The sequence below is a fragment of the Hemicordylus capensis genome, chromosome 2, assembly GCF_027244095.1.
Source record: "Hemicordylus capensis ecotype Gifberg chromosome 2, rHemCap1.1.pri, whole genome shotgun sequence".
NCBI lineage: Eukaryota > Metazoa > Chordata > Lepidosauria > Squamata > Cordylidae > Hemicordylus > Hemicordylus capensis.
Window position 1 is genome coordinate 157,990,584 of NC_069658.1, and position 24,808 is coordinate 158,015,391.

General features: G+C 54.1%; 1 long non-coding RNA gene across 4 annotated transcripts; it reads left to right on the forward strand.

The window, feature by feature from the left end:
- The first annotated feature begins 370 nt into the window (after window positions 1–370).
- LOC128346930 (uncharacterized) lies at window positions 371–23,371 on the forward strand. Of its 4 annotated transcripts, none has more exons than XR_008317302.1 (4): window positions 371–632; window positions 2,218–2,377; window positions 11,594–13,429; window positions 22,447–23,371. It is a non-coding gene; the product is annotated as an uncharacterized LOC128346930 (long non-coding RNA). The 4 variants fall into 4 exon arrangements; XR_008317301.1 differs by lacking the exon at window positions 371–632 and adding an exon at window positions 1,660–1,933; XR_008317300.1 differs by lacking the exon at window positions 371–632 and having other exon boundaries at window positions 1,988–2,377.
- The last annotated feature ends 1,437 nt before the right edge of the window (window positions 23,372–24,808 follow it).

Below are 24,808 nucleotides of genomic sequence, written 5' to 3' on the forward strand. Positions count from 1 at the left end.
CTATATCCTGGCCAGGTTTACTTTTAAAATAAACACAGGCACAGCCATTCACACAAACAAGTGTACAGACATCTGTACACTCGTACCGCATAATGTCGGAATCGGACTTTAGACAGTAATGCTGTATTAGTGGCCAGACACGTGAAACATCTTGCGTGATCTGTGTCATGTGGAAATGTCATGTGTGTTTCTTTAGATACAAGTCAAGCCTCTCTTTTGAATTCAATAACATATTTTTATTTCTATTTTAAACCTGTGGGTGGTCAGTTCTTTTGAGAAGTGGTCTATAACTGTGCCTCGCTGATTTTTTGTTGAACCCTGTTTGCTCTTTGTGACATCACTCTCTGTGATATTACCAACTGCCTTCTCTCAACTGTCAGCTGCTCAGAAGTTTCTGGTGGGAGCAAAAGGGGTTGATTTCTGCCATTCCTGGAGCCGTTCCCATCACTGAGTGAGAGAGAGGAGCTGGGAGAGGAGCTGCTTCCTTCTCACCTCTGCTTTCCTCTGCCGGGGTTAGCAGAAAGGTTGATCTCCAGATGATGCAGTTAAGGGCTTCAAGGACACCAGCAGGCCTTTCTCTCCTGGGCGCCTTCAGCATCGGGCCAGGTGCAGGATAGAGATCATGATGGAGGGTAAGGGGCTTCTCTTCTGTGCTGTGAACCGTTTCATCAAGTGGCGAGGAGTTTCAAGGGTAGCCCTGGCTTTCCTCTGTTTCCTTTGGAGGAGACGTAGGGGGTTTCTGTAGAATTTCCTTTATCCGGCTGTTAGCTAGACCTTGGTCCACTGGGCCAAGCGAGGCACTTTTTAAAGTAGAGACTCTTCTTTTGAGCAGGGGGAGAGCAGTTGTCCCTCTTCAGCACAGCACAGCGCCCTTTCCAGGGCCTCCCTTGTGTCTCTTTTCCAATCATTTGGCCCTTGGGAACAGGGAACCATTGGGGGGGGGGTCCTCCTCTTGTGCCACACAGTTTGGGAAACGGCCCTGCTCCCTGGGCCAAGAGGGACCTTTGGACGAAGTCGCAGTTCCTTTTGGGACACGGAAACATCTTCGGGCCTTCTTGTGACACACAGCTTGGCTTCCCTCCCTGCTAACTGAGCAAAACATTTTTTAAAGTGGTGCCTCGCTTATATTTCGGGGTGGGGGGCAGGGAGCAACTGTCCCCTAATCAACTCAGCATAGCATCCTTCTGAGGCTACTGCTGGCGTCTCTCTGGAGCTGCTGCTTGGACCGTGAGCCCCTCTGGGACAGGGAACTCTCTTCTCATTCCTTTTGCAATGTTAACTCCTTTTAGTTAAAAATGGCATCTCAACCTTTGTACTAATTGTGCATCGTGAGTGTGACTGGAAAGAGTGACGAGATCACATGGTCCCTCCTCCCTGCATGAGAGGGAGGGGTCTGGTCTTGTTCAGACACACCTCTGCACGTCATTCAGACCCGGGAACTGCGGGTTAAGTGCTTACACATCTGGATGTATCTGATTTTTCTTTATGTCAAAAGAAAAAGAGATACCAAAGCTGGACCGTGAAAGATTTGGGGGCACAAGAGGAGAGCTGGTCTTGTGGAGGCAAGCATGACTTGTCCCTTTAGCTAAGCAGGGTTGACCCTGGTTGCATCTGAATGGGAGACTTGATGTGTGAGCACTGCAAGATATTCCCCTCAGGGGATGGAGCCGCTCTGGGAAGAGCAGAAGGTTTCAAGTTCCCTCCCTGGCATCTCCAAGATAGGGCTGAGAGAGAGTCCTGCCTGCAACCTTGCAGAAGCCACTGCCAGTCTGTGAAGACATTACTGAGCTAGATAGACCAATGGTCTGACTCAGTATATGGCAGTTTCCTATGTCTTTTCTTCTGTCTACGTGGAGGAAGGTCAAGCTGCACAAAGAGAATGCAGGATCCTGCAAGGAAACAGCTGACTGTGATGAGGGCATAATCAAGAAAGGTCTGGATTCTTGAACAGTAGAGCCTGAACCAGCTGCACCCAATAAGGGCTGGAGAGACCAGCTACAGGGTGGAGACCTGCAGGCCCCTATTTAAGCCCTGCTGAGTCTAGATGGCCCTTGCTACAAGAGCATGTTTAGCTGTGTTTCCTAAAGTTTGAGTCTCTGTCTGTCCAGCATCCAGGCTCTGCTGGCTTATCTCCTGGGGCCTTGGTCTTTCCCTATTATTCCTTTCTGCAGGAGTTCTCTGGTCCTTGTCCAAACTGTCTTCCTCTCCTCTTTTTAGGCCTGGTCTCCACTTGGCCTAGCAGCCTTCCCTGAGCTGGGCCTGTGCCAAAGTAAAAGTGCCCAGGAGAAGGAGTGGGAATCGGAAAAGAATGAAGGCGAAGCAAGCAATGGAGGATCCTGATAGCTGTGTCTCCTGATCCATACTACAGTCCTGTAAGGTAGGCGAGTCTTGTTGGTTCCATATCACAGATGGGATAACTGAGCCATTCGGGGTTTGCCTGAAGTCTTCTGAGGCCAGATCCAAAGCAGGGACTTCCAGATGAGTCATCCAGACTCCTGGTCAGCCGGTCCTAGTAGCTCTCCTAGTTACAGAGAGGGCTTTGGGAAGAAGCTGGGTCCGTCTTAGAGAAAGTAGGTGCTCTTTGTGTCTCTGAATTCTGTGGGGGAAACATGGAAAACTCTGCTGTGTTTGGGTTGTGGGGCAAGCACTGCTGGGCTGTGATGCTGCGTTCCTGGTCTCTTCCAAGGAATCTCTCCAAAGATTGGGGAAAGGAGGCTTGCCTTCTCCCCATGGCTCTGCTCTATGCTGAGAGCATCTGGGGCTCTTTCCCCCAGCAAGTGCTCCAAGATGGCCCCTCAGGCCCAGGGGAGGTAGGCCCCAAAGTTAAACCAGCTGTCACTGGGGTAGGTGGTGTGGGGCTCATCTGCGCCAGGCCGTGCAATCCCAGTCTGGGACCCAAATGAGCAGCTGTGGGGAAGAGATGCCCCTGAGGCCCGTGGGGAGTTGCAGGGAGGGAAGGAGAATCGTGTGGCTTGTCTCGTTTCAATCTGCAAATCAGCCCTATAGGGTAGGCAAGTCTCCTCCGGCAGATGGGAAGCCTGAGGCCCTGGGGTTTTCCTGATAGATTTTTAGCCTCTCTTAATGTCTCTCTGCCATTTAAGTAAAATACATTTTAAAAATCTTGCACAAAGTTGACTGAAATGCAGCAAACTGGAAGGAGGTGGCAGCTAGCAGGCGGTCCTGGGACTGGATTTGGGGAAAGTGCTGCAGAAGTCGAGTGTGTGGAGGGGAATGCAGGAAGGCCTGGTCCCTGCAGCTGTGTGGAAGACAAGGGCCAGATCGCAATGCTCAGTAGCAGTGAATGGGCCCCGTGAGCAGGGGGGGCTGGTCAGTAAGGGCAGGGGGGCTGTGCCCCCTCACCCCCCAGAATCCCAGGAGGACAGGGGCAGAGGGGAGCATCTCCAGTCAGTGTCCCAGGAGCAGAAAAGGAAGGACTTGCCTAACTGATGTACCAGGCTAGAAGGACTCAGTATCACTTACTGCCTGGCTTTGTGTTTTCATTTTTGAATTCCTGTGTGTCTCCTTGGTTCCCTGTGCCTGCCTCTCAATTTGTGTGCCAAGGTAGGCTTGAGGTGAATATGTCCTAAATATTCTGTTTTCTCAGTATATTCTCACGGGGGCTGGGGGTGGGAATAGGAAATTGTGAGTAATTCCTACTGAGCATTAAAATATTTAGAAAACATTCTCCAAATAATTCTCCCAGCAGCCTCATTGGCAAATGAGAGCTGAACTTTTAATCTGCTTAGAAATGCAGATACAGTTAATTACCCAGCAGTTATAGCCCATTATTGCTGTGACACCTCCTCCTCTCCCATACCTAATTTACAGATTCACTGTAAAACTGACTCCTGATTCAGTAAGAATTTCCCTTTTTTGTTCCTTTGATTTTTAAAATTAATCTCAGCCTGTTCAGAATCATCATAGCATGAATGTTAGCATTGAGGAACAGGAGCAGCCCATCAAGACACACGTTTATGTCCTCTTTTCTGCAAACTGACCTTGGAAAAGCAGAATTAAACACAAAATTGTGAAATGTAAAACCTCACATTTGGTGTGCTGATTGTGTTGTGTCTGTTTACCACAAGACAACTGGCGTATGACTCAGGGAGGCGTGAGTTTGAATCCCCCACTCAGCCATGAAAGCCACTGTGTGTGACTGTGGGCCCACATGCTTGTCTCTCAGCCCAAACTACATCTCTGATGGTTGTGAGGATAATAATAATCATGTAAAAATACGACGATGGATATTCATATATTGCTTTTCAACAGCAGTTCCCAAAGCGATTTACAAAGAGAAATAAAAATAAAGATGGATCCCTGTCCCCAAAGGGCTCACAATCGAAAAAGAAACCTAAGGCAGACACCAGCAACAGCCACTGGAGGGATGCTGTGCCTGGGTTGGATGGGGCCTGTTGCTTGCCCCCTGCAATGGTAAACCCAAAGAAAACCACAGGGCTCTGTGGGCGCCAGGAGTCAAAATTGACTTGACGGCACACTTTACCCTGCCATAGAAATATATGGCACTGTCTATATTGCACTGTCCTCTTTGCCTTCTCCATACTCCATAATCTTAATCTTGACCAATCCCAAACTGAAAGAAGTGTGCACACAAATTCTAAACTTCAGACAAAGATCTTCATAAAGAGAAGAATAGGCAGCAGACACTTACCCATTGTTCCAAGAAAAGAGGTCAATCTCTCTCTCTCTGTATTAAGATTAAGAGAGGCTAGAAAACATCCTGTTCCTTTTTACCAAGGCCCTCTTCATAACGTGGAGACTGGAGTAGCACAGGGCCAAGAGGCTGCACTAGCAGTCTGACAGCCCCCACTGGATGCTGCCTCTATCAGGAAAACCCCAGGGCCTCAGGCTTCCCATCTGCCAGAGGGACTTACCTACCCTATAGGGTTGATTTGCAGATTGAAACAAGAGACACTCCACACAATTCTCCTTCCCTCCCTGCAACTCCCATGGGCCTCCAGAGCATCTCTTCCCCACACCTGCTCATTTTGGTCCCAGACAGGGATTGCACGGCCTGGCTCAGATAAACCCTGTGCAGTAGTCCTGTTCAGGTGTTACATCAACCGTAGATGCTGAAACCAAGATGTACTGGTTTCAATACTAGTACTGGTTTCAGTGCTAGATGTACTGAAACCAAGTACAGCATCCTCTAGAGCAGAGATTCTCAACATTGGGTCCCCAGATGTTATTGGACTTCAACTCCCATAATCCCCAGCCAAAGGCCACTGGGCCTGGGGATTATGGGAGTTGAAGTCCAATAACATCTGGAGACCCAACGTTGAGAATCCCTGCTCTAGAATATGCTCTGTCCCTCACGTCCACACTCCATCCCCACACTATCCATGAGTACAACATTCAAATACTATAGTCACAGATTGTGTGGGCTAAAGAACACGTCAGTGTGAGGATGAGGTGTGCTACTGGAGAATGCTGTAGCTGGGTACAGCATCCATGCTTATATAAGACCTGTACAGGGCTAGTGAATACAGTACCTATGATGCAGAAACTGGCACTTACCCAGATCACAATGGAATGTGGAGAATCCATGCATCTTTGATTGTGTTGAAAATTAGGATATCCCCATGGAGATGGTGGGCTCTGCACTACTTCCTGCACATTGCTACATCCCTAAGGATGCTCTGGACACTGCTCTTAGACCCATCCAAAGATATGTTCTTGCCTAGAAATCCTGACAGTTGCATTTGTAAAACAATAGCAACAGAGAGATGGGAGGGGGGATAAGAAGAATGCCTTAGCTCAATGCTTTATCTGCAGACCTCCACCGTAGTTAGGGTACAATGTAAAGGGACTGAAGTGAAACTTCATTTACATGTCAGAAATGTGGTACTTCTCTAGGCCATGACTGGACACTAGGAACCAAGCAGGAATCTCCCACAGCTTATTTGGGGGTTCTCCTGTCAGCCTGCACAGCTTTTCTGAGGGAGAAGCGAGGCCGATTTTCTCCTCGGAAACAAGGGCTTTTCTGATTAGGGCTATCTCTAGCTGGGAGGTTTTTTTCATGCGAGTTTGCGTTAGCTTATGCAAGGAATGGCACGGGGAGACAAGACTAGGGCCCTATACCTAGCAGTCCTTGCACTGGTTTATCCCACTATGTTCTGTCCACACCAGGGCAAGGTGTAGGGAGCTTCTTGGGTTGGGGTTGCTCACCTGCTCCTCCCTTTGAGGTTTAATCTTTTAAAATGGAGGTATCTTGTAGGTAGGGATGTGCACGGAACCGCCAAACTGCGGTCTGGAACTGGGGTGGGGGTAGCTTTAAGAGCGGCGGGAGGGCTTACTTACTACTCCCGCCTCTTTCCCGCTCTGGCGCCGTAAGTTTAGTAGTAATTGGGGCGGCAGGATACCTCCCTGCCGCCCCTTCCCCGCTGTTGCTGTAAAACTCCCAGGAGTCCTATGCATGCACACGCGCACATTGTGCGCGCGCTTCACGTCTCTGTGACGTGCACGCGCGCAAAGGACTCCTGGGAGTTTTACAGCAACAGCGGGGAAGGGGCGGCAGGGAGGTATCCTGCCACCCCAATTACTCGTAACATTACGGCGCCAGAGCGGGAAAGAGTCGGGAGGGGTAAGTAAGCCCTCCCGCCGCTCTTAAAGCTACCCCCCCACCTGAACCGGAACGCCAAGGTCCGGACCGTTCCAGGCCCATCCCTACCTGTAGGGATGTGGATGAATCAAGATCTGTGCACAGATTCACAGCACCGTTTTGGCCCCTTTAAAAGGGAGGAGAGAGCAGGTGTCTGCCTATTCCTCCACCTCTCCATGCTGCTTCCTACTGCGATGGCGCTCCCCCCAGTCGCCCTGGCGCAGCGGTGCAGCAGCACAAGCAGCACACACATGGCCTCTGCACATCTTGGTTTGTGCACATCCCTAGTATGTTGCTGCCCCTGCTAACTGAGGAAAGAGGCACCACCTTTTCAAGAGGTGACTTGGTCATATTGAGCAGTGGGTGGAGCAATTCTTCCTATCCAATTCCAGCATAACACCCCTCCATAGTAGTAAACCACTATGGCCTGGTTTACACAGTCATTTGAAGCTAGGTTTAATGTGGGTTACCAGCATTGAAGTGATTGTGTGAACCAAGGTGTTAACCTGAGATTCCCACCTTGACATGGGTTCATGCAATCACACTAATGCTGGTAACCCACATTAAACCTAGATTCAGACTATTCTGTGAACAAGCCATATGTTGTTGTTGTGTTAAGATTTTTTTTAAGATTTTGAGCCCTTTGGGGAAAGGCAACCATCTTTTTCCTTTTTTCTATGTAATAATAATAATAACAATAATAATTCAATTTCTATACTGCCCTTCCAAAAATGGCTCAGGGTGGTTTACAAAGAGAAATAACCAACAAATAAGATGGCTCCCTGTCCCCAAAGGGCTCACATTCTAAAAAGAAACATAAGACACACACCAGCAACAGTCACTGGAAGTACTGTGCGGGGGGTGAATAGGGCCTGTTACTCTCCCCCTGCTAAATAAAGAGAATCACCACGGTAAAAGGTGCCTCCTTGCCAAGTTAGCAAGGGTTCCTTTAAAACCCTTGTTGCTCTTGTTGAAAAGTGATATAGAAATATTTGACATTGTAGTTGTTGCTGTGGACTTCTGGTAGTTCAGCCAATTTTGTTGCTCGTCTAGTCATCATGGTGGATGATTAGTGCTCGATTGTCTCTTATTTAGCCAGTGTCTTCATTATTTCCCCACTTTTATTTCCATTTTAGCAAAACAGTGCAATAGTGACTAGAACTCCCAGCATCATTTTCTTTTCTTTTTTTAATGTAGGAACAGAAGAAGCTGCCATATACTGAGTCAGACCATAGATCCATCTCTCTCACTATGGTCTACACAGACTGGCAGTGGCTTCTCCAAGCTTGCAGGCAGGACTCTCTCTCAGCCCTATCTTGGAGAAGCCAGGGAGGGAACTTGAAACCTTCTGCTCTTCCCAGAGCAGCTTCATCCCCTGAAGGGAATATCTTGCAGTGCTCACACATCAAGTCTCCCATTCATATGCAACCAGGGTAGACCCTGCTTAGCTAAGGGGACAAGTCATGCTTGCTACCACATGACCAGCCCACCTCTCTGTAGCTGCAGGATTTGTGGATTTGGATAGGGGCCAGGGTGCAGAGGGATGGGGATCCAGTCTTCTGCTCTTGTGCCAATTACCAGCTTAGATCTCAGTATTCATCACGGAAAGGAAAGCTTATGGGCATTTCCCCTTCAACAGCTAACAAATTCTGGTAGCAATTAGCATTAGGGCTATGGATTTGAGGGGAAGCATTATACCCCTCCTGCACACTACAAATGTCATCCAAATCAGCCCCTCCCTTTGTGGCTTGCTTTATTGGAGGGAGGAGAGGGCATTAGGAGTTCCATAGAGATCCTGAAATACAGTCCTTCTATGTTCAAATACACCCCACCCATTGAGTATTTATCCTGTCTTGAGATTCAAGGTATAAAGAGAGTCTTTGGTCCTAGCAAAAATACATAATTTCTCCCTACAATCAGGCTCTGAAACTACAGGCTGCTTAGCTTAACTTCTGTGCCAGGTAAATTGATGGAAAGCATACTTAAGGACAAAATTGTTAAACAAATAGAAGACTAGGCCTTGCTGAATGAGAACAGGTTCATATGTGGTCTGGTAACAGAAGGCAGGAATAAATGGGCAGTTTTCACAATAGAGGGAAGTGTGATGTGGGGTCCCCCAGAGATCTGTACTGGGACCAGTGTTATTCAACTTGTTCATAAATGATTTAGAAATTGGGGTAAGCAGCTAAGTGGCCAAATTTTCAGATGACACTCAACGATTTAGTGTAGTGAAATGCAAAACAGATTGTGAAGAGCTCCAAAAGGATCTCTCCAAACTGGGTGAGTGGGCGACAAAATGTCAAATGTGGTTCAATGTAAGCAAGTGTAAAGTGATGCATATTGGTATTTTAAAAACCCCAACTTGACATATACACTGATGGGGTCTGAGCTGTCAGTGGCTGACCAGGAGAGAGAGCTTGAGGTCATGGTGGACAGCTCATTGAAAGTGTCCTCAGTGTGCGACAGCTGTGAAAAAAGGCCAATTCTGTGCTAGGGACCATAAGGAAGGGGACGGAAAATAAAAATGTTAGTATTATAATGCCCTTATACAAATCTATGGTGTGGCCAGATTTGGAGTACTGCGCACAGTTCTGGTCACCGTCTTTTAAGAAGGACATTGTCGAACTGGAAAAGGTGCAGAAGAGGGCAACCAAGACAATCAGGGGCCTAGAACTAGGGGCATATCTAGGGGAAATAGTGCCTAGGGCAAGCACTGAAATTGCACTCCTGTCCAAACAGGGATGATGGGACTTGTAGTCAACAATATCTGGAAATGCCTGTTAAAAGGAACACTGTACCATCTAGAGTAGAACACTGTACCATCTAGACATGGTTGTTGATCAAAACCTGAAAACATGAGCCATCTCTGTAAAAGACTTAGAACAGCAGTCAGGAGTTATGTGAGGATTCCAAGTTTCATTTTCGGTCTCATCTCATGCTTTAAAAAAACAAAAAACAAAACCGTGATTTTGTCCTAGAGGATCACCTGCCCAAATAGCCACTAGCAAAATAGGGGAAGAAGAAGGTGTTGGTGGTGGTGGTGGGGTGTCTATAAACCAGTGAATGATTCCTGCCAGCCTTTGTCTTGTGATGACTGTTGGCTCATGATGGGGTATATGTGTATTCACCACACTAGTGCTTACTTTGGCACCAGGAGGGAGGAGGATACATTAGTTTGCCACACGAGACAGAGGAATTTGCATTTGCAACAGGAGCAGACAGCCAAGTTCTGGCAGGGCCAAAACCAGCCCCTGCCAGACTAAGAAATCATTGTCATTTGCCCCTTCCTGTCACAAGCAGTGTGCTGTTCTTTTATTATTGACTCTAACTCTCAGATATCCCAGTCATGGATGGAAAATTCAGGGTCAATTTACAAGAGACACATTTTCTACATGGAAGTTTCTTCTGTGCAGGTGTTGTGCAGAAAGTTTTGTGTAGTGACCACCAGGGGCATAGCAAGGTTGGAATGGGCCCAGAGATGAGATTTTAAAATGGGCCCCCAGCCCCTCAAAGTCCAGGGCCTCCACACATCCCAGGCCCCCAAGGATTAAGTCTGATATTTCAAAATAAGTATGCTGCCTGGAAATACATTTCACTGAATACACACACGCACACTTCACAGTATATAGTGATAGACATTGAGTACTATATATTTGTGCTACTTTTAATGCCTAGAACACACCAGAAACACTAATTATTAAAATGGCCTCCTCGCTGCAGATTAGCAAAGGAGACTTTCAACCATGCAGGGTGAGCCTATGTTTGTTTTCTCAGAATTCTTGAACAAATTCAGTCAAGTTTGATTCCAGGAGGTTTTTCACATGAGGCTTTTAAAGCCCTTTAACACACACCTCCTCTGGAATGGAGGTGCTGCATTCACATGTTGGCCAGATTTATCCTGAAGTCCCTACAAGTTATTGGGGAGCAGTTCACACGCAATTCAGGTTTTTCCACTGCTCGTTAGAGTGCAGCCTGATTGATATCCAGAGTATGAGAAGATGCTCTTATACAAAAGTTCTCATGTCTGAGCAAGTTACAGTCTTCATATGCTCATTGTAAGAGAGCAACTAATCATTGGTTTGACTCATGCTGTAGGACACTAAGTAAACAATTGAAGAGTATTTACAGACAGTATAGATCGGGCTCAGAACACTCCCACCAATCTATTTTTCAGATAAAGAAAACATACAAAAGCCGTCTCAAATTTGCTAAACATCAAGCCTCACAAAATGACAATGGATATTCATATACTGCTTTTCAACAGAAGTTCCCCAAGCGATTTACACAGAGAAATAAAAATAAAGATGGATCCCTGTCCCAAAGGGCTCACAATTGAAAAAGAACCCTAAGACAGAAGCCAGCAACAGCCACTGGAGGGATGCTGTGCTGGGGTTGGATGGGGCCTGTTGCTTGCCCCCTGCAGTGGTAAACCCAAAGAAAACCCCAGGGCTCTGTGGGCGCCAGGAGTCAAAACTGACTTGACGGCACACTTTACCTTACAAATGCCATCGGTATATAAATATGAGAGCATCAGCACTTTAAAAGGTGTCTCTTTGCTCAGTTAGCTGGGGTAGCTGCTAATTGAGTCAAGTTAAGTAGCTAATTGCTAAACTTTATTTTCTTAAAACTACTTGCTTTCATAAAACTCCCCTGCCTTGTCTAGCACTCCTCTGTGTATATGGAGATTGTAGCAAATCCTAAGAGATCAAAGGTAAAGGTAGACTGTGCCGTCGAGTCGGTATCGACTCCTAGTGACCAGGAGTGGTTTACCATTACCATCTCCCATGCAGTACGAGATGATGCCTTTCAGCACCTTCCTGCTGCTGCCCCATATAGGTGTTCCCCATAGTCTGGGAAACATACCACCAGGGATTTGAACCAGCAACCTCTGGCAGTCATGTCATTTCCCTGCTGTGCCATTGAGTAGCTCCTAAGAGATTAGCAAAGCATAAAAAATCTTTCTCTATTTCACAGTGTTGAAGAACCTCTTGAATTTGTCTTCCCAGAAGATGGAGAGGTAAGTCTGACTCCTACCACCTCCAGAGGCCAGACTGTCAGAGAGCTACATAGGAAAAGACAGCAGTCCACAGATATCAAAGGTGTTGAAAAAGGAGCGTACTTCCTCTCTGTTGCTACTGAGCGCAGCACTGAACGCTGCCAATACGAGAATGCAGGTTTAGGCTAGGCAGTAGGAATGCTTTCCCAAATGGGAGAAGGGTTGCCAAGGTCACCTCATGGAGTCCTGGGCTCCTCTTTGCTGATGGTTTTCAGACAGAAGCCAGATAACGATGATCTCCAAGGAGCCTTCCCACTCTAAAATGCAAAGATTCTGCTGTGATCGTCACATTGAGTCTGCAAGGGATCTGCAAGTCCCGCCCCCCCGACACCCAGACTGATTCTATTTGCCCCCCAAGTTGACTGCAGTTATGAGGAAGCAGATTTAAGCTAAGCCTTGAGAATAATTTCCCACGGGAGAGATGTCTGCAGAGGCACACACAACCATCCCAAGTACAGATATAGATAGTATAGAGGTACACTCGCACATATACTTGTGAACACTTTTTTAATGTCAATAATTGGTAAAGAGGGACCAGTGATGCATGGATTTATTTTTCTGATTGAATCCCTTCCCTTGATGGGAGTTGCAGCCCAACAACATCTGGGACCAAGTTTGAGAATCTCTTGTCTGTTGGCTTCCCAGAGGCATCCAGTGAGCCCCTATGGGGAAACAGCATGCTGGATTAGATAGGCCTTGGGTCTGATCCAGCAGGGCTGTTAGGTTCTTAACAGTCAGGTATGATGGGAGTTGTAGTCCAACTTCTATTTCCAGTCATTCTCTTCAGCCTGACCTACTTTACAGGACTATTGTGAGGATAGAAGAATTGCATATTTGGAGGTCCCGGCAGTAAGGGCAGATATAAATTCCAGAAGCCAAGGGTTCTTAAAATTGGGTCCCCAGATGTTTTGGGACTAGAATTCCCATCATCCTCAGCTACAAAGCCTTGCAGGAGTATTGCATGTCTTGTTTATCAAAAGGGAATCATGCATGTTTGGAATGGAAGGGTCCTTGTAAGAGCCCTGAAAAGTTAGATTACACAGAAGTTATATTAGAAGTTACAAATATTTTAAAGTTGATGCTTATGCTTTATTTTAAAAATATTTATATATTTCATATTGAAAAGACTCTTGGTTAAAACAACGCAGGGTTGTGTACAGCCCATCGGATCCCTCTACTACCTCTTGGTTTCTCCCAAGACGTGCTCAAGAGAGATTTCCATAGAGATCTGCTTGCACAGACATGACACTTTCATCTTGCTTCTGAATCCTTGCAATAGCTGCCACTTGAAGCACTAGAGGGGTGGGGAGGGATAGCTATTCACAGCAATTAGCCAAGAAGCTAGGGATGACCCACCTGTAGCTCAGCAGCTGCTGTTGGACTAGAATTAGCATCATCCCCAGCTGCTGTGTTGAGACTACAGATGATCACCCCCATCAAAACAGGTGGCTGGGGATGGTAGAAGTTGTAGTATGGTGGGAGTTGTAATCCAACACAGTGATAACAAATATAGTCCCCTGATGCAAATCCATGGTGAAAAGCATCGTGAAAGAAAGCATCAGGGTTTGGGCAACAGCTTGTATAAGGGGGCTGGATAAAGAAATCAACATGAAAATAGGAAGGTTGAAACTAAGGGCGAATAAGGGAAGGCCATTAAAGTAACACATTGATCTGAATTTAAGATGCTATTACCCCAAATGATTTGATGTTAAAACTCAGGGTCATGACGTAAATTCAGAATCCTGCTGTTTTAGGTAAGTAAATGTTTAACATATATTAAACTGCCACCCATTCCTGGAGGGCCATTCGCCCGTTTGGCGTTCCCCCCTCCTGCCGGACCCCACAAGGCTTGGCGTTCCCCCCTCCTGCCGGACCCCACAAGGCTTGGCGTTCCCCCCTCCTGCCGGACCCCACAAGGCTTGGCGTTCCCCCCTCCTGCCGGACCCCACAAGGCTTGGCGTTCCCCCCTCCTGCCGGACCCCACAAGGCTTGGCGTTCCCCCCTCCTGCCGGACCCCACAAGGCTTGGCGTTCCCCCCTCCTGCCGGACCCCACAAGGCTTGGCGTTCCCCCCTCCTGCCGGACCCCACAAGGCTTGGCGTTCCCCCCTCCTGCCGGACCCCACAAGGCTTGGCGTTCCCCCCTCCTGCCGGACCCCACAAGGCTTGGCGTTCCCCCCTCCTGCCGGACCCCACAAGGCTTGGCGTTCCCCCCTCCTGCCGGACCCCACAAGGCTTGGCGTTCCCCCCTCCTGCCGGACCCCACAAGGCTTGGCGTTCCCCCCTCCTGCCGGACCCCACAAGGCTTGGCGTTCCCCCCTCCTGCCGGACCCCACAAGGCTTGGCGTTCCCCCCTCCTGCCGGACCCCACAAGGCTTGGCGTTCCCCCCTCCTGCCGGACCCCACAAGGCTTGGCGTTCCCCCCTCCTGCCGGACCCCACAAGGCTTGGCGTTCCCCCCTCCTGCCGGACCCCACAAGGCTTGGCGTTCCCCCCTCCTGCCGGACCCCACAAGGCTTGGCGTTCCCCCCTCCTGCCGGACCCCACAAGGCTTGGCGTTCCCCCCTCCTGCCGGACCCCACAAGGCTTGGCGTTCCCCCCTCCTGCCGGACCCCACAAGGCTTGGCGTTCCCCCCTCCTGCCGGACCCCACAAGGCTTGGCGTTCCCCCCTCCTGCCGGACCCCACAAGGCTTGGCGTTCCCCCCTCTTGCCGGACCCCACAAGGCTTGGCGTTCCCCCCTCTTGCCGGACCCCACAAGGCTTGGCGTTCCCCCCTCTTGCCGGACCCCACAAGGCTTGGCGTTCCCCCCTCTTGCCGGACCCCACAAGGCTTGGCGTTCCCCCCTCTTGCCGGACCCCACAAGGCTTGGCGTTCCCCCCTCTTGCCGGACCCCACAAGGCTTGGCGTTCCCCCCTCTTGCCGGACCCCACAAGGCTTGGCGTTCCCCCCTCTTGCCGGACCCCACAAGGCTTGGCGTTCCCCCCTCTTGCCGGACCCCACAAGGCTTGGCGTTCCCCCCTCTTGCCGGACCCCACAAGGCTTGGCGTTCCCCCCTCTTGCCGGACCCCACAAGGCTTGGCGTTCCCCCCTCTTGCCGGACCCCACAAGGCTTGGCGTTCCCCCCTCTTGCCGGACCCCACAAGGCTTGGCGTTCCCCCCTCTTGCCGGACCCCACAAGGCTTGGCGTTCCCCCCTCTTGCCGGACCCCACAAGGCTTGGCGTTCCCCCCTCTTGCCGGACCCCACAAGGCTTGGCGTTCCCCCCTCTTGCCGGACCCCACAAGGCTTGGCGTTCCCCCCTCTTGCCGGACCCCACAAGGCTTGGCGTTCCCCCCTCTTGCCGGACCCCACAAGGCTTGGCGTTCCCCCCTCTTGCCGGACCCCACAAGGCTTGGCGTTCCCCCCTCTTGCCGGACCCCACAAGGCTTGGCGTTCCCCCCTCTTGCCGGACCCCACAAGGCTTGGCGTTCCCCCCTCTTGCCGGACCCCACAAGGCTTGGCGTTCCCCCCTCTTGCCGGACCCCACAAGGCTTGGCGTTCCCCCCCTCTTGCCGGACCCCACAAGGCTTGGCGTTCCCCCCCTCTTGCCGGACCCCACAAGGCTTGGCGTTCCCCCCCTCTTGCCGGACCCCACAAGGCTTGGCGTTCCCCCCCTCTTGCCGGACCCCACAAGGCTTGGCGTTCCCCCCCTCTTGCCGGACCCCACAAGGCTTGGCGTTCCCCCCTCTTGCCGGACCCCACAAGGCTTGGCGTTCCCCCCCTCTTGCCGGACCCCACAAGGCTTGGCGTTCCCCCCCTCTTGCCGGACCCCACAAGGCTTGGCGTTCCCCCCCTCTTGCCGGACCCCACAAGGCTTGGCGTTCCCCCCCTCTTGCCGGACCCCACAAGGCTTGGCGTTCCCCCCCTCTTGCCGGACCCCACAAGGCTTGGCGTTCCCCCCTCTTGCCGGACCCCACAAGGCTTGGCGTTCCCCCCTCTTGCCGGACCCCACAAGGCTTGGCGTTCCCCCCTCTTGCCGGACCCCACAAGGCTTGGCGTTCCCCCCTCTTGCCGGACCCCACAAGGCTTGGCGTTCCCCCCTCTTGCCGGACCCCACAAGGCTTGGCGTTCCCCCCTCTTGCCGGACCCCACAAGGCTTGGCGTTCCCCCCTCTTGCCGGACCCCACAAGGCTTGGCGTTCCCCCCTCTTGCCGGACCCCACAAGGCTTGGCGTTCCCCCCTCTTGCCGGACCCCACAAGGCTTGGCGTTCCCCCCTCTTGCCGGACCCCACAAGGCTTGGCGTTCCCCCCTCTTGCCGGACCCCACAAGGCTTGGCGTTCCCCCCTCTTGCCGGACCCCACAAGGCTTGGCGTTCCCCCCTCTTGCCGGACCCCACAAGGCTTGGCGTTCCCCCCTCTTGCCGGACCCCACAAGGCTTGGCGTTCCCCCCTCTTGCCGGACCCCACAAGGCTTGGCGTTCCCCCCTCTTGCCGGACCCCACAAGGCTTGGCGTTCCCCCCTCTTGCCGGACCCCACAAGGCTTGGCGTTCCCCCCTCTTGCCGGACCCCACAAGGCTTGGCGTTCCCCCCTCTTGCCGGACCCCACAAGGCTTGGCGTTCCCCCCTCTTGCCGGACCCCACAAGGCTTGGCGTTCCCCCCTCTTGCCGGACCCCACAAGGCTTGGCGTTCCCCCCTCTTGCCGGACCCCACAAGGCTTGGCGTTCCCCCCTCTTGCCGGACCCCACAAGGCTTGGCGTTCCCCCCTCTTGCCGGACCCCACAAGGCTTGGCGTTCCCCCCTCTTGCCGGACCCCACAAGGCTTGGCGTTCCCCCCTCTTGCCGGACCCCACAAGGCTTGGCGTTCCCCCCTCTTGCCGGACCCCACAAGGCTTGGCGTTCCCCCCTCTTGCCGGACCCCACAAGGCTTGGCGTTCCCCCCTCTTGCCGGACCCCACAAGGCTTGGCGTTCCCCCCTCTTGCCGGACCCCACAAGGCTTGGCGTTCCCCCCTCTTGCCGGACCCCACAAGGCTTGGCGTTCCCCCCTCTTGCCGGACCCCACAAGGCTTGGCGTTCCCCCCTCTTGCCGGACCCCACAAGGCTTGGCGTTCCCCCCTCTTGCCGGACCCCACAAGGCTTGGCGTTCCCCCCTCTTGCCGGACCCCACAAGGCTTGGCGTTCCCCCCTCTTGCCGGACCCCACAAGGCTTGGCGTTCCCCCCTCTTGCCGGACCCCACAAGGCTTGGCGTTCCCCCCTCTTGCCGGACCCCACAAGGCTTGGCGTTCCCCCCTCTTGCCGGACCCCACAAGGCTTGGCGTTCCCCCCTCTTGCCGGACCCCACAAGGCTTGGCGTTCCCCCCTCTTGCCGGACCCCACAAGGCTTGGCGTTCCCCCCTCTTGCCGGACCCCACAAGGCTTGGCGTTCCCCCCTCTTGCCGGACCCCACAAGGCTTGGCGTTCCCCCCTCTTGCCGGACCCCACAAGGCTTGGCGTTCCCCCCTCTTGCCGGACCCCACAAGGCTTGGCGTTCCCCCCTCTTGCCGGACCCCACAAGGCTTGGCGTTCCCCCCTCTTGCCGGACCCCACAAGGCTTGGCGTTCCCCCCTCTTGCCGGACCCCACAAGGCTTGGCGTTCCCCCTTGACCGGACCCCACAAGGCTTGGCGTTCCCCCCCTCTTGCCGGACCCCACAAGGCTTGGCGTTCCCCCCTCTTGCCGGACCCCACAAGGCTTGGCGTTCCCCCCTCTTGCCGGACCCCACAAGGCTTGGCGTTCCCCCCTCTTGCCGGACCCCACAAGGCTTGGCGTTCCCCCCTCTTGCCGGACCCCACAAGGCTTGGCGTTCCCCCCTCTTGCCGGACCCCACAAGGCTTGGCGTTCCCCCCTCTTGCCGGACCCCACAAGGCTTGGCGTTCCCCCCTCTTGCCGGACCCCACAAGGCTTGGCGTTCCCCCCTCTTGCCGGACCCCACAAGGCTTGGCGTTCCCCCCTCTTGCCGGACCCCACAAGGCTTGGCGTTCCCCCCTCTTGCCGGACCCCACAAGGCTTGGCGTTCCCCCCTCTTGCCGGACCCCACAAGGCTTGGCGTTCCCCCCTCTTGCCGGACCCCACAAGGCTTGGCGTTCCCCCCTCTTGCCGGACCCCACAAGGCTTGGCGTTCCCCCCCTCTTGCCGGACCCCACAAGGCTTGGCGTTCCCCCCTCTTGCCGGACCCCACAAGGCTTGGCGTTCCCCCCTCTTGCCGGACCCCACAAGGCTTGGCGTTCCCCCCTCTTGCCGGACCCCACAAGGCTTGGCGTTCCCCCCTCTTGCCGGACCCCACAAGGCTTGGCGTTCCCCCCTCTTGCCGGACCCCACAAGGCTTGGCGTTCCCCCCTCTTGCCGGACCCCACAAGGCTTGGCGTTCCCCCCTCTTGCCGGACCCCACAAGGCTTGGCGTTCCCCCCTCTTGCCGGACCCCACAAGGCTTGGCGTTCCCCCCTCTTGCCGGACCCCACAAGGCTTGGCGTTCCCCCCTCTTGCCGGACCCCACAAGGCTTGGCGTTCCCCCCTCTTGCCGGACCCCACAAGGCTTGGCGTTCCCCCCCTCTTGCCGGACCCCACAAGGCTTGGCGTTCCCCCCTCTTGCCGGACCCCACAAGGCTTGGCGTTCCCCCCTCTTGCCGGACCCCACAAGGCTTGGCGTTCCCCCCTCTTGCCGGACCCCACAAGGCTTGGCGTTCCCCCCTCTTGCCGGACCCCACAAGGCTTGGCGTTCCCCCCTCTTGCCGGACCCCACAAGGCTTGGCGTTCCCCCCTCTTGCCGGACCCCACAAGGCTTGGCGTTCCCCCCTCTTGCCGGACCCCACAAGGCTTGGCGTTCCCCCCTCTTGCCGGACCCCACAAGGCTTGGCGTTCCCCCCTCTTGCCGGACCCCACAAGGCTTGGCGTTCCCCCCTCTTGCCGGACCCCACAAGGCTTGGCGTTCCCCCCTCTTGCCGGACCCCACAAGGCTTGGCGTTCCCCCCTCTTGCCGGACCCCACAAGGCTTGGCGTTCCCCCCTCTTGCCGGACCCCACAAGGCTTGGCGTTCCCCCCTCTTGCCGGACCCCACAAGGCTTGGCGTTCCCCCCTCTTGCCGGACCCCACAAGGCTTGGCGTTCCCCCCTCTTGCCGGACCCCACAAGGCTTGGCGTTCCCCCCTCTTGCCGGACCCCACAAGGCTTGGCGTTCCCCCCTCTTGCCGGACCCCACAAGGCTTGGCGTTCCCCCCTCTTGCCGGACCCCACAAGGCTTGGCGTTCCCCCCTCTTGCCGGACCCCACAAGGCTTGGCGTTCCCCCCTCTTGCCGGACCCCACAAGGCTTGGCGTTCCCCCCTCTTGCCGGACCCCACAAGGCTTGGCGTTCCCCCCTCTTGCCGGACCCCACAAGGCTTGGCGTTCCCCCCTCTTGCCGGACCCCACAAGGCTTGGCGTTCCCCCCTCTTGCCGGACCCCACAAGGCTTGGCGTTCCCCCCTCTTGCCGGACCCCACAAGGCTTGGCGTTCCCCCCTCTTGCCGGACCCCACAAGGCTTGGCGTTCCCCCCTCTTGCCGGACCCCACAAGGCTTGGCGTTCCCCCCTCTTGCCGGACCCCACAAGGCTTGGCGTTCCCCCCTCTTGCCGGACCCCACAAGGCTTGGCGTTCCCCCCTCTTGCCGGACCCCACAAGGCTTGGCGTTCCCCCCTCTTGCCGGACCCCACAAGGCTTGGCGTTCCCCCCTCTTGCCGGACCCCACAAGGCTTGGCGTTCCCCCCTCTTGCCGGACCCCACAAGGCTTGGCGTTCCCCCCTCTTGCCGGACCCCACAAGGCTTGGCGTTCCCCCCTCTTGCCGGACCCCACAAGGCTTGGCGTTCCCCCCTCTTGCCGGACCCCACAAGGCTTGGCGTTCCCCCCTCTTGCCGGACCCCACAAGGCTTGGCGTTCCCCCCTCTTGCCGGACCCCACAAGGCTTGGCGTTCCCCCCTCTTGCCGGACCCCACAAGGCTTGGCGTTCCCCCCTCTTGCCGGACCCCACAAGGCTTGGCGTTCCCCCCTCTTGCCGGACCCCACAAGGCTTGGCGTTCCCCCCTCTTGCCGGACCCCACAAGGCTTGGCGTTCCCCCCTCTTGCCGGACCCCACAAGGCTTGGCGTTCCCCCCTCTTGCCGGACCCCACAAGGCTTGGCGTTCCCCCCTCTTGCCGGACCCCACAAGGCTTGGCGTTCCCCCCTCTTGCCGGACCCCACAAGGCTTGGCGTTCCCCCCTCTTGCCGGACCCCACAAGGCTTGGCGTTCCCCCCTCTTGCCGGACCCCACAAGGCTTGGCGTTCCCCCCTCTTGCCGGACCCCACAAGGCTTGGCGTTCCCCCCTCTTGCCGGACCCCACAAGGCTTGGCGTTCCCCCCTCTTGCCGGACCCCACAAGGCTTGGCGTTCCCCCCTCTTGCCGGACCCCACAAGGCTTGGCGTTCCCCCCTCTTGCCGGACCCCACAAGGCTTGGCGTTCCCCCCTCTTGCCGGACCCCACAAGGCTTGGCGTTCCCCCCTCTTGCCGGACCCCACAAGGCTTGGCGTTCCCCCCTCTTGCCGGACCCCACAAGGCTTGGCGTTCCCCCCTCTTGCCGGACCCCACAAGGCTTGGCGTTCCCCCCTCTTGCCGGACCCCACAAGGCTTGGCGTTCCCCCCTCTTGCCGGACCCCACAAGGCTTGGCGTTCCCCCCTCTTGCCGGACCCCACAAGGCTTGGCGTTCCCCCCTCTTGCCGGACCCCACAAGGCTTGGCGTTCCCCCCTCTTGCCGGACCCCACAAGGCTTGGCGTTCCCCCCTCTTGCCGGACCCCACAAGGCTTGGCGTTCCCCCCTCTTGCCGGACCCCACAAGGCTTGGCGTTCCCCCCTCTTGCCGGACCCCACAAGGCTTGGCGTTCCCCCCTCTTGCCGGACCCCACAAGGCTTGGCGTTCCCCCCTCTTGCCGGACCCCACAAGGCTTGGCGTTCCCCCCTCTTGCCGGACCCCACAAGGCTTGGCGTTCCCCCCTCTTGCCGGACCCCACAAGGCTTGGCGTTCCCCCCTCTTGCCGGACCCCACAAGGCTTGGCGTTCCCCCCTCTTGCCGGACCCCACAAGGCTTGGCGTTCCCCCCTCTTGCCGGACCCCACAAGGCTTGGCGTTCCCCCCTCTTGCCGGACCCCACAAGGCTTGGCGTTCCCCCCTCTTGCCGGACCCCACAAGGCTTGGCGTTCCCCCCTCTTGCCGGACCCCACAAGGCTTGGCGTTCCCCCCTCTTGCCGGACCCCACAAGGCTTGGCGTTCCCCCCTCTTGCCGGACCCCACAAGGCTTGGCGTTCCCCCCTCTTGCCGGACCCCACAAGGCTTGGCGTTCCCCCCTCTTGCCGGACCCCACAAGGCTTGGCGTTCCCCCCTCTTGCCGGACCCCACAAGGCTTGGCGTTCCCCCCTCTTGCCGGACCCCACAAGGCTTGGCGTTCCCCCCTCTTGCCGGACCCCACAAGGCTTGGCGTTCCCCCCTCTTGCCGGACCCCACAAGGCTTGGCGTTCCCCCCTCTTGCCGGACCCCACAAGGCTTGGCGTTCCCCCCTCTTGCCGGACCCCACAAGGCTTGGCGTTCCCCCCTCTTGCCGGACCCCACAAGGCTTGGCGTTCCCCCCTCTTGCCGGACCCCACAAGGCTTGGCGTTCCCCCCTCTTGCCGGACCCCACAAGGCTTGGCGTTCCCCCCTCTTGCCGGACCCCACAAGGCTTGGCGTTCCCCCCTCTTGCCGGACCCCACAAGGCTTTTCCAGTTGTTTTCTCAGGAGTGGGACAGGACTTCGCTAACTCATGAACCAAGGTTGTACCCAGTATTATTTCCTTTCTCATTTTGTCTTATTTTATTTCAATTCTTGTGTCTGTCCTTCGTTCCCTTTTCTTGTTTCCCCTGGAACTGTATTCGGGGCCCTTCAACTTTATTTGGGCAATGTCCCCCAGAAGTTTTGTATGTGAAATTTTTGTACTTTTAAATTGCCTCTCTCTTAAATGGTATCTTTAAAATTTTGTACAGCCTATTGGATCCCTCTGCTGCCCTTTGATTTCTCTTGGACCAGCTTGACAGATGTTTCCGTAGTAGTCTCTTTCCACATGTTTCATGTTTCTGCTGCTTGTTTGCTGTAGCTGCCACTTGAGCCCTCATGCTAAATATGCTAAATAAAATAAATGTGTGGTTTGGTGGGGCAGCGGGTGGGGCTATCTATTCACAGCATTTAGGCTCTGGCCGGGTGGAGTTGTGGTGTTAAGAGGGGGCAGGGCAGCAAACTGATTCTCTGCAGAGCAGACATCCAAAAGCAAGAGAAATGGCACAGAGGAAGCCGAGAGGCTAGAGATTGCCCGACGCTCCCCAGCTCTTGTTGGATTACAACTCCCATCATCCCCAGCTTCTCTTGTTCAGGACTACAGCTCCCATCACCCCCTGCCATAAAGCTTGGCTGGGGATGATAGAAGCTGTCCTCCAATCACCCCCAGCCACCTTGTATTGTGGCATGAGTTGATGGGAGTTCAACAACAGCTAGAGAACCTCAGGCTGGCCACACCTGCAATAACAAATACAGTCCCCTGATGTAAATCCAGATCTTCTTATGAAGAGAACCATCACGTTTTGAGCAATGGCTTGTTGGGTGGGGGGGGGGGGCGGATAAACAAATCAACATGAAAACCAGGCAGTTGAAACAGAGGGTCGTGAAGAAAACACCACTTAAGTAGCTCACATTTGTTTCCTTTTTCTTCTCTCTCCGCTATACCAGCAAAGAAGAGCTTCCCTTTCAACATCTAACAAAGGATCCCATCCTGCTTCTGATGCACTGTTATCAACGCGAGTGCTGAGGGTTGCCTCGGCCGGGTAAATATGCATTGACACAATGACAAATCTCTCCGGTGGCTGAGCGGAATGGTGGGCCCTAGAGAAGGCAGGAAGAGGCTGAGGAGAGCAACCCCACAACAGATGCCCATTCCCTTTTTGACTAGGTTTGCAAAAGCCTGGTGTACACTCAAGGTCATGAGGCTTTTGCAAAGAGGGGGCATAGTTTCCCGGGAAACGACTTCACCCCAGGAGTGGAATCCACACCTTAGTTTACAGAGCTCCCTTCAAACTAGTTACTGAAGTTGCAGCCCAGGTTTGCACCCGTTCCCTCTGTCCCATCTCTTGATTCCGAGTCTGGGTCCCCAACCCCCCCTTCCCCTGGCTCCACATCCAGTGCGGGGTGCAAATGTCACGTCCAGTCCTGGCAGGGTGCAAGAAACAAGGCTGGACCCCACAGTGAACCAGTCTAGGGCCAAGCGGGGGGGCAGAGGGTGCGCTAGTGAAAGCGATCCCCGCCCTCTCTTGGCCTTCTGCAGGGACACCTTGGCATCCACTCACCCCCCTCAGGTGACAGTGTGGGATTAGCCGGTCGCCATTTGGGGCCGAGTAGGAATTTTCCCCATCCACCCGGATTGGCCTGGAGGTGGCTGGTTTTTTGCCTACTCTGCACTGTTGCACTGGAAGGGATTTCTGATCTGGCGGATGTTAGGAGTGGTGCCGCTAAATAGTGTAGCCCCTTGGTCACCATGGCAGGTCCGAGGAGGGGATGTAGTGCCCCACCCCATTGGTGGCAGGTGCGATTTCCCCCAGCTACACTCTAGTTCTCTGCTAAAATGAGTCAATAAAGTGATGGCCCTAGTTTCAACCCATTTCCTGTGTGCTGTCGTTTATTTCTGGGTGTGGGTGCAAAGGGACTTCATGGCAGAACGCTTGCAAGACAGTCTCAAGTAGCATTGAGTGTGAGCTATAGATCCACAAAGGCAAGCTTTACAAAGAGGCAGAATCCGAAATTCAGGAGAAGCATGAGTTGCTCCTTCTGCTCTAGACAGGTCTTCTGCTCCTCCAACTCCACAAATGGGAGTCTGGTTCATACTCACACAATCAAGTGGCAAAGCTCTGCATAGACTGTATCACTTCAGGCTGCAAGTGGAAGGTAGGGTTTTTAAATGCTCTCCCTCATAATAGTTTTTTTTTAAAAAATAGCATGTTGGGAACAAGTGTTCAACTCAGGGGTGCAAACAGAGAAAAAGCTTAAGGAGCACCTCATTAATTTTATTTTGTGGATAGGTATGGGCTATTAGAGGCACAGTGGGGAAGTAACTTGCCTAGGGAGCAAGAGGCTGCTGGTTCAAATCCCCGCTATTTCCCAGTCTATGGGAAACACCGATATCGGGCAGCAGTGATATGGGAAGATGCTGAAAGGCATCATCTCATACTGCCGGGAGATGGCAATGGTCAACCCCTTCCCAATTCTACCAAAGACAACCACATGGCTCTGTGGTTGCCAGGAGTTGGCAGGTGGTGTGATAAAATGCAGGGGAAACTGCTCAATTGGTTAAGGGTGATGTGCACTCTTGGTTCAGTCTAACCCTTTCCCTTCAGAGCTATTTTTCGATGTGCAGGGATCTTCTGTGGGGAGGGATGCACAAATCACACATCTGCAGCTTGAAGTGATACAATCCAGGAAAAGGTTACTCAGTGATTTTGCTGAATGTTTCAAGTATTGTCAGCAGTCTGTCTGTGAGCACAGCAAAAAGAGAATCTGGTGTTTAGTAGGTGCCAGCATGAATTTGTCACACTGGAGTAATCTCTCCTCCTCTTTTAACAGAGTTACTAGTTTGGTAGAGGACAGGGATGCTGTGGACAAAGTGTGCCTTGATTTCTGCAAAGCATTTGACACAGTCCCCACAATATTCTCCTTGACTTCTGTGGAGAATGGGGCCAAAAACTCCATGTTGTAGGTTTGCTTGGTCTTTATTTTGATTTATATTTAAAATGGCTGTCCATTCCCCACTTGCGTTGCTGGAGTAGATGAAACCTTGACCTTTTCTCTACCCCAGGGTTGTCTTTCTGGCTGGTGTTCATCCCTGCCCCACCCCCCCTAAGTTCTGGTTTGTGTTTGCCCTGATTGGCTAATGCAGGGCGCTTTCCAGATTACACTCTGAAATTATGCAGGGATTGTGGTGTCACAACACAGGAAGTATGGAAGCACTCTGAGCAGATCTGGAGTGACACTGTTGTAGGGTTTAATCTGGAAAGCGCCCTCAGGAGGTGGGCAGAGTTCCAGGGATTCAAAGGGGAGGTTG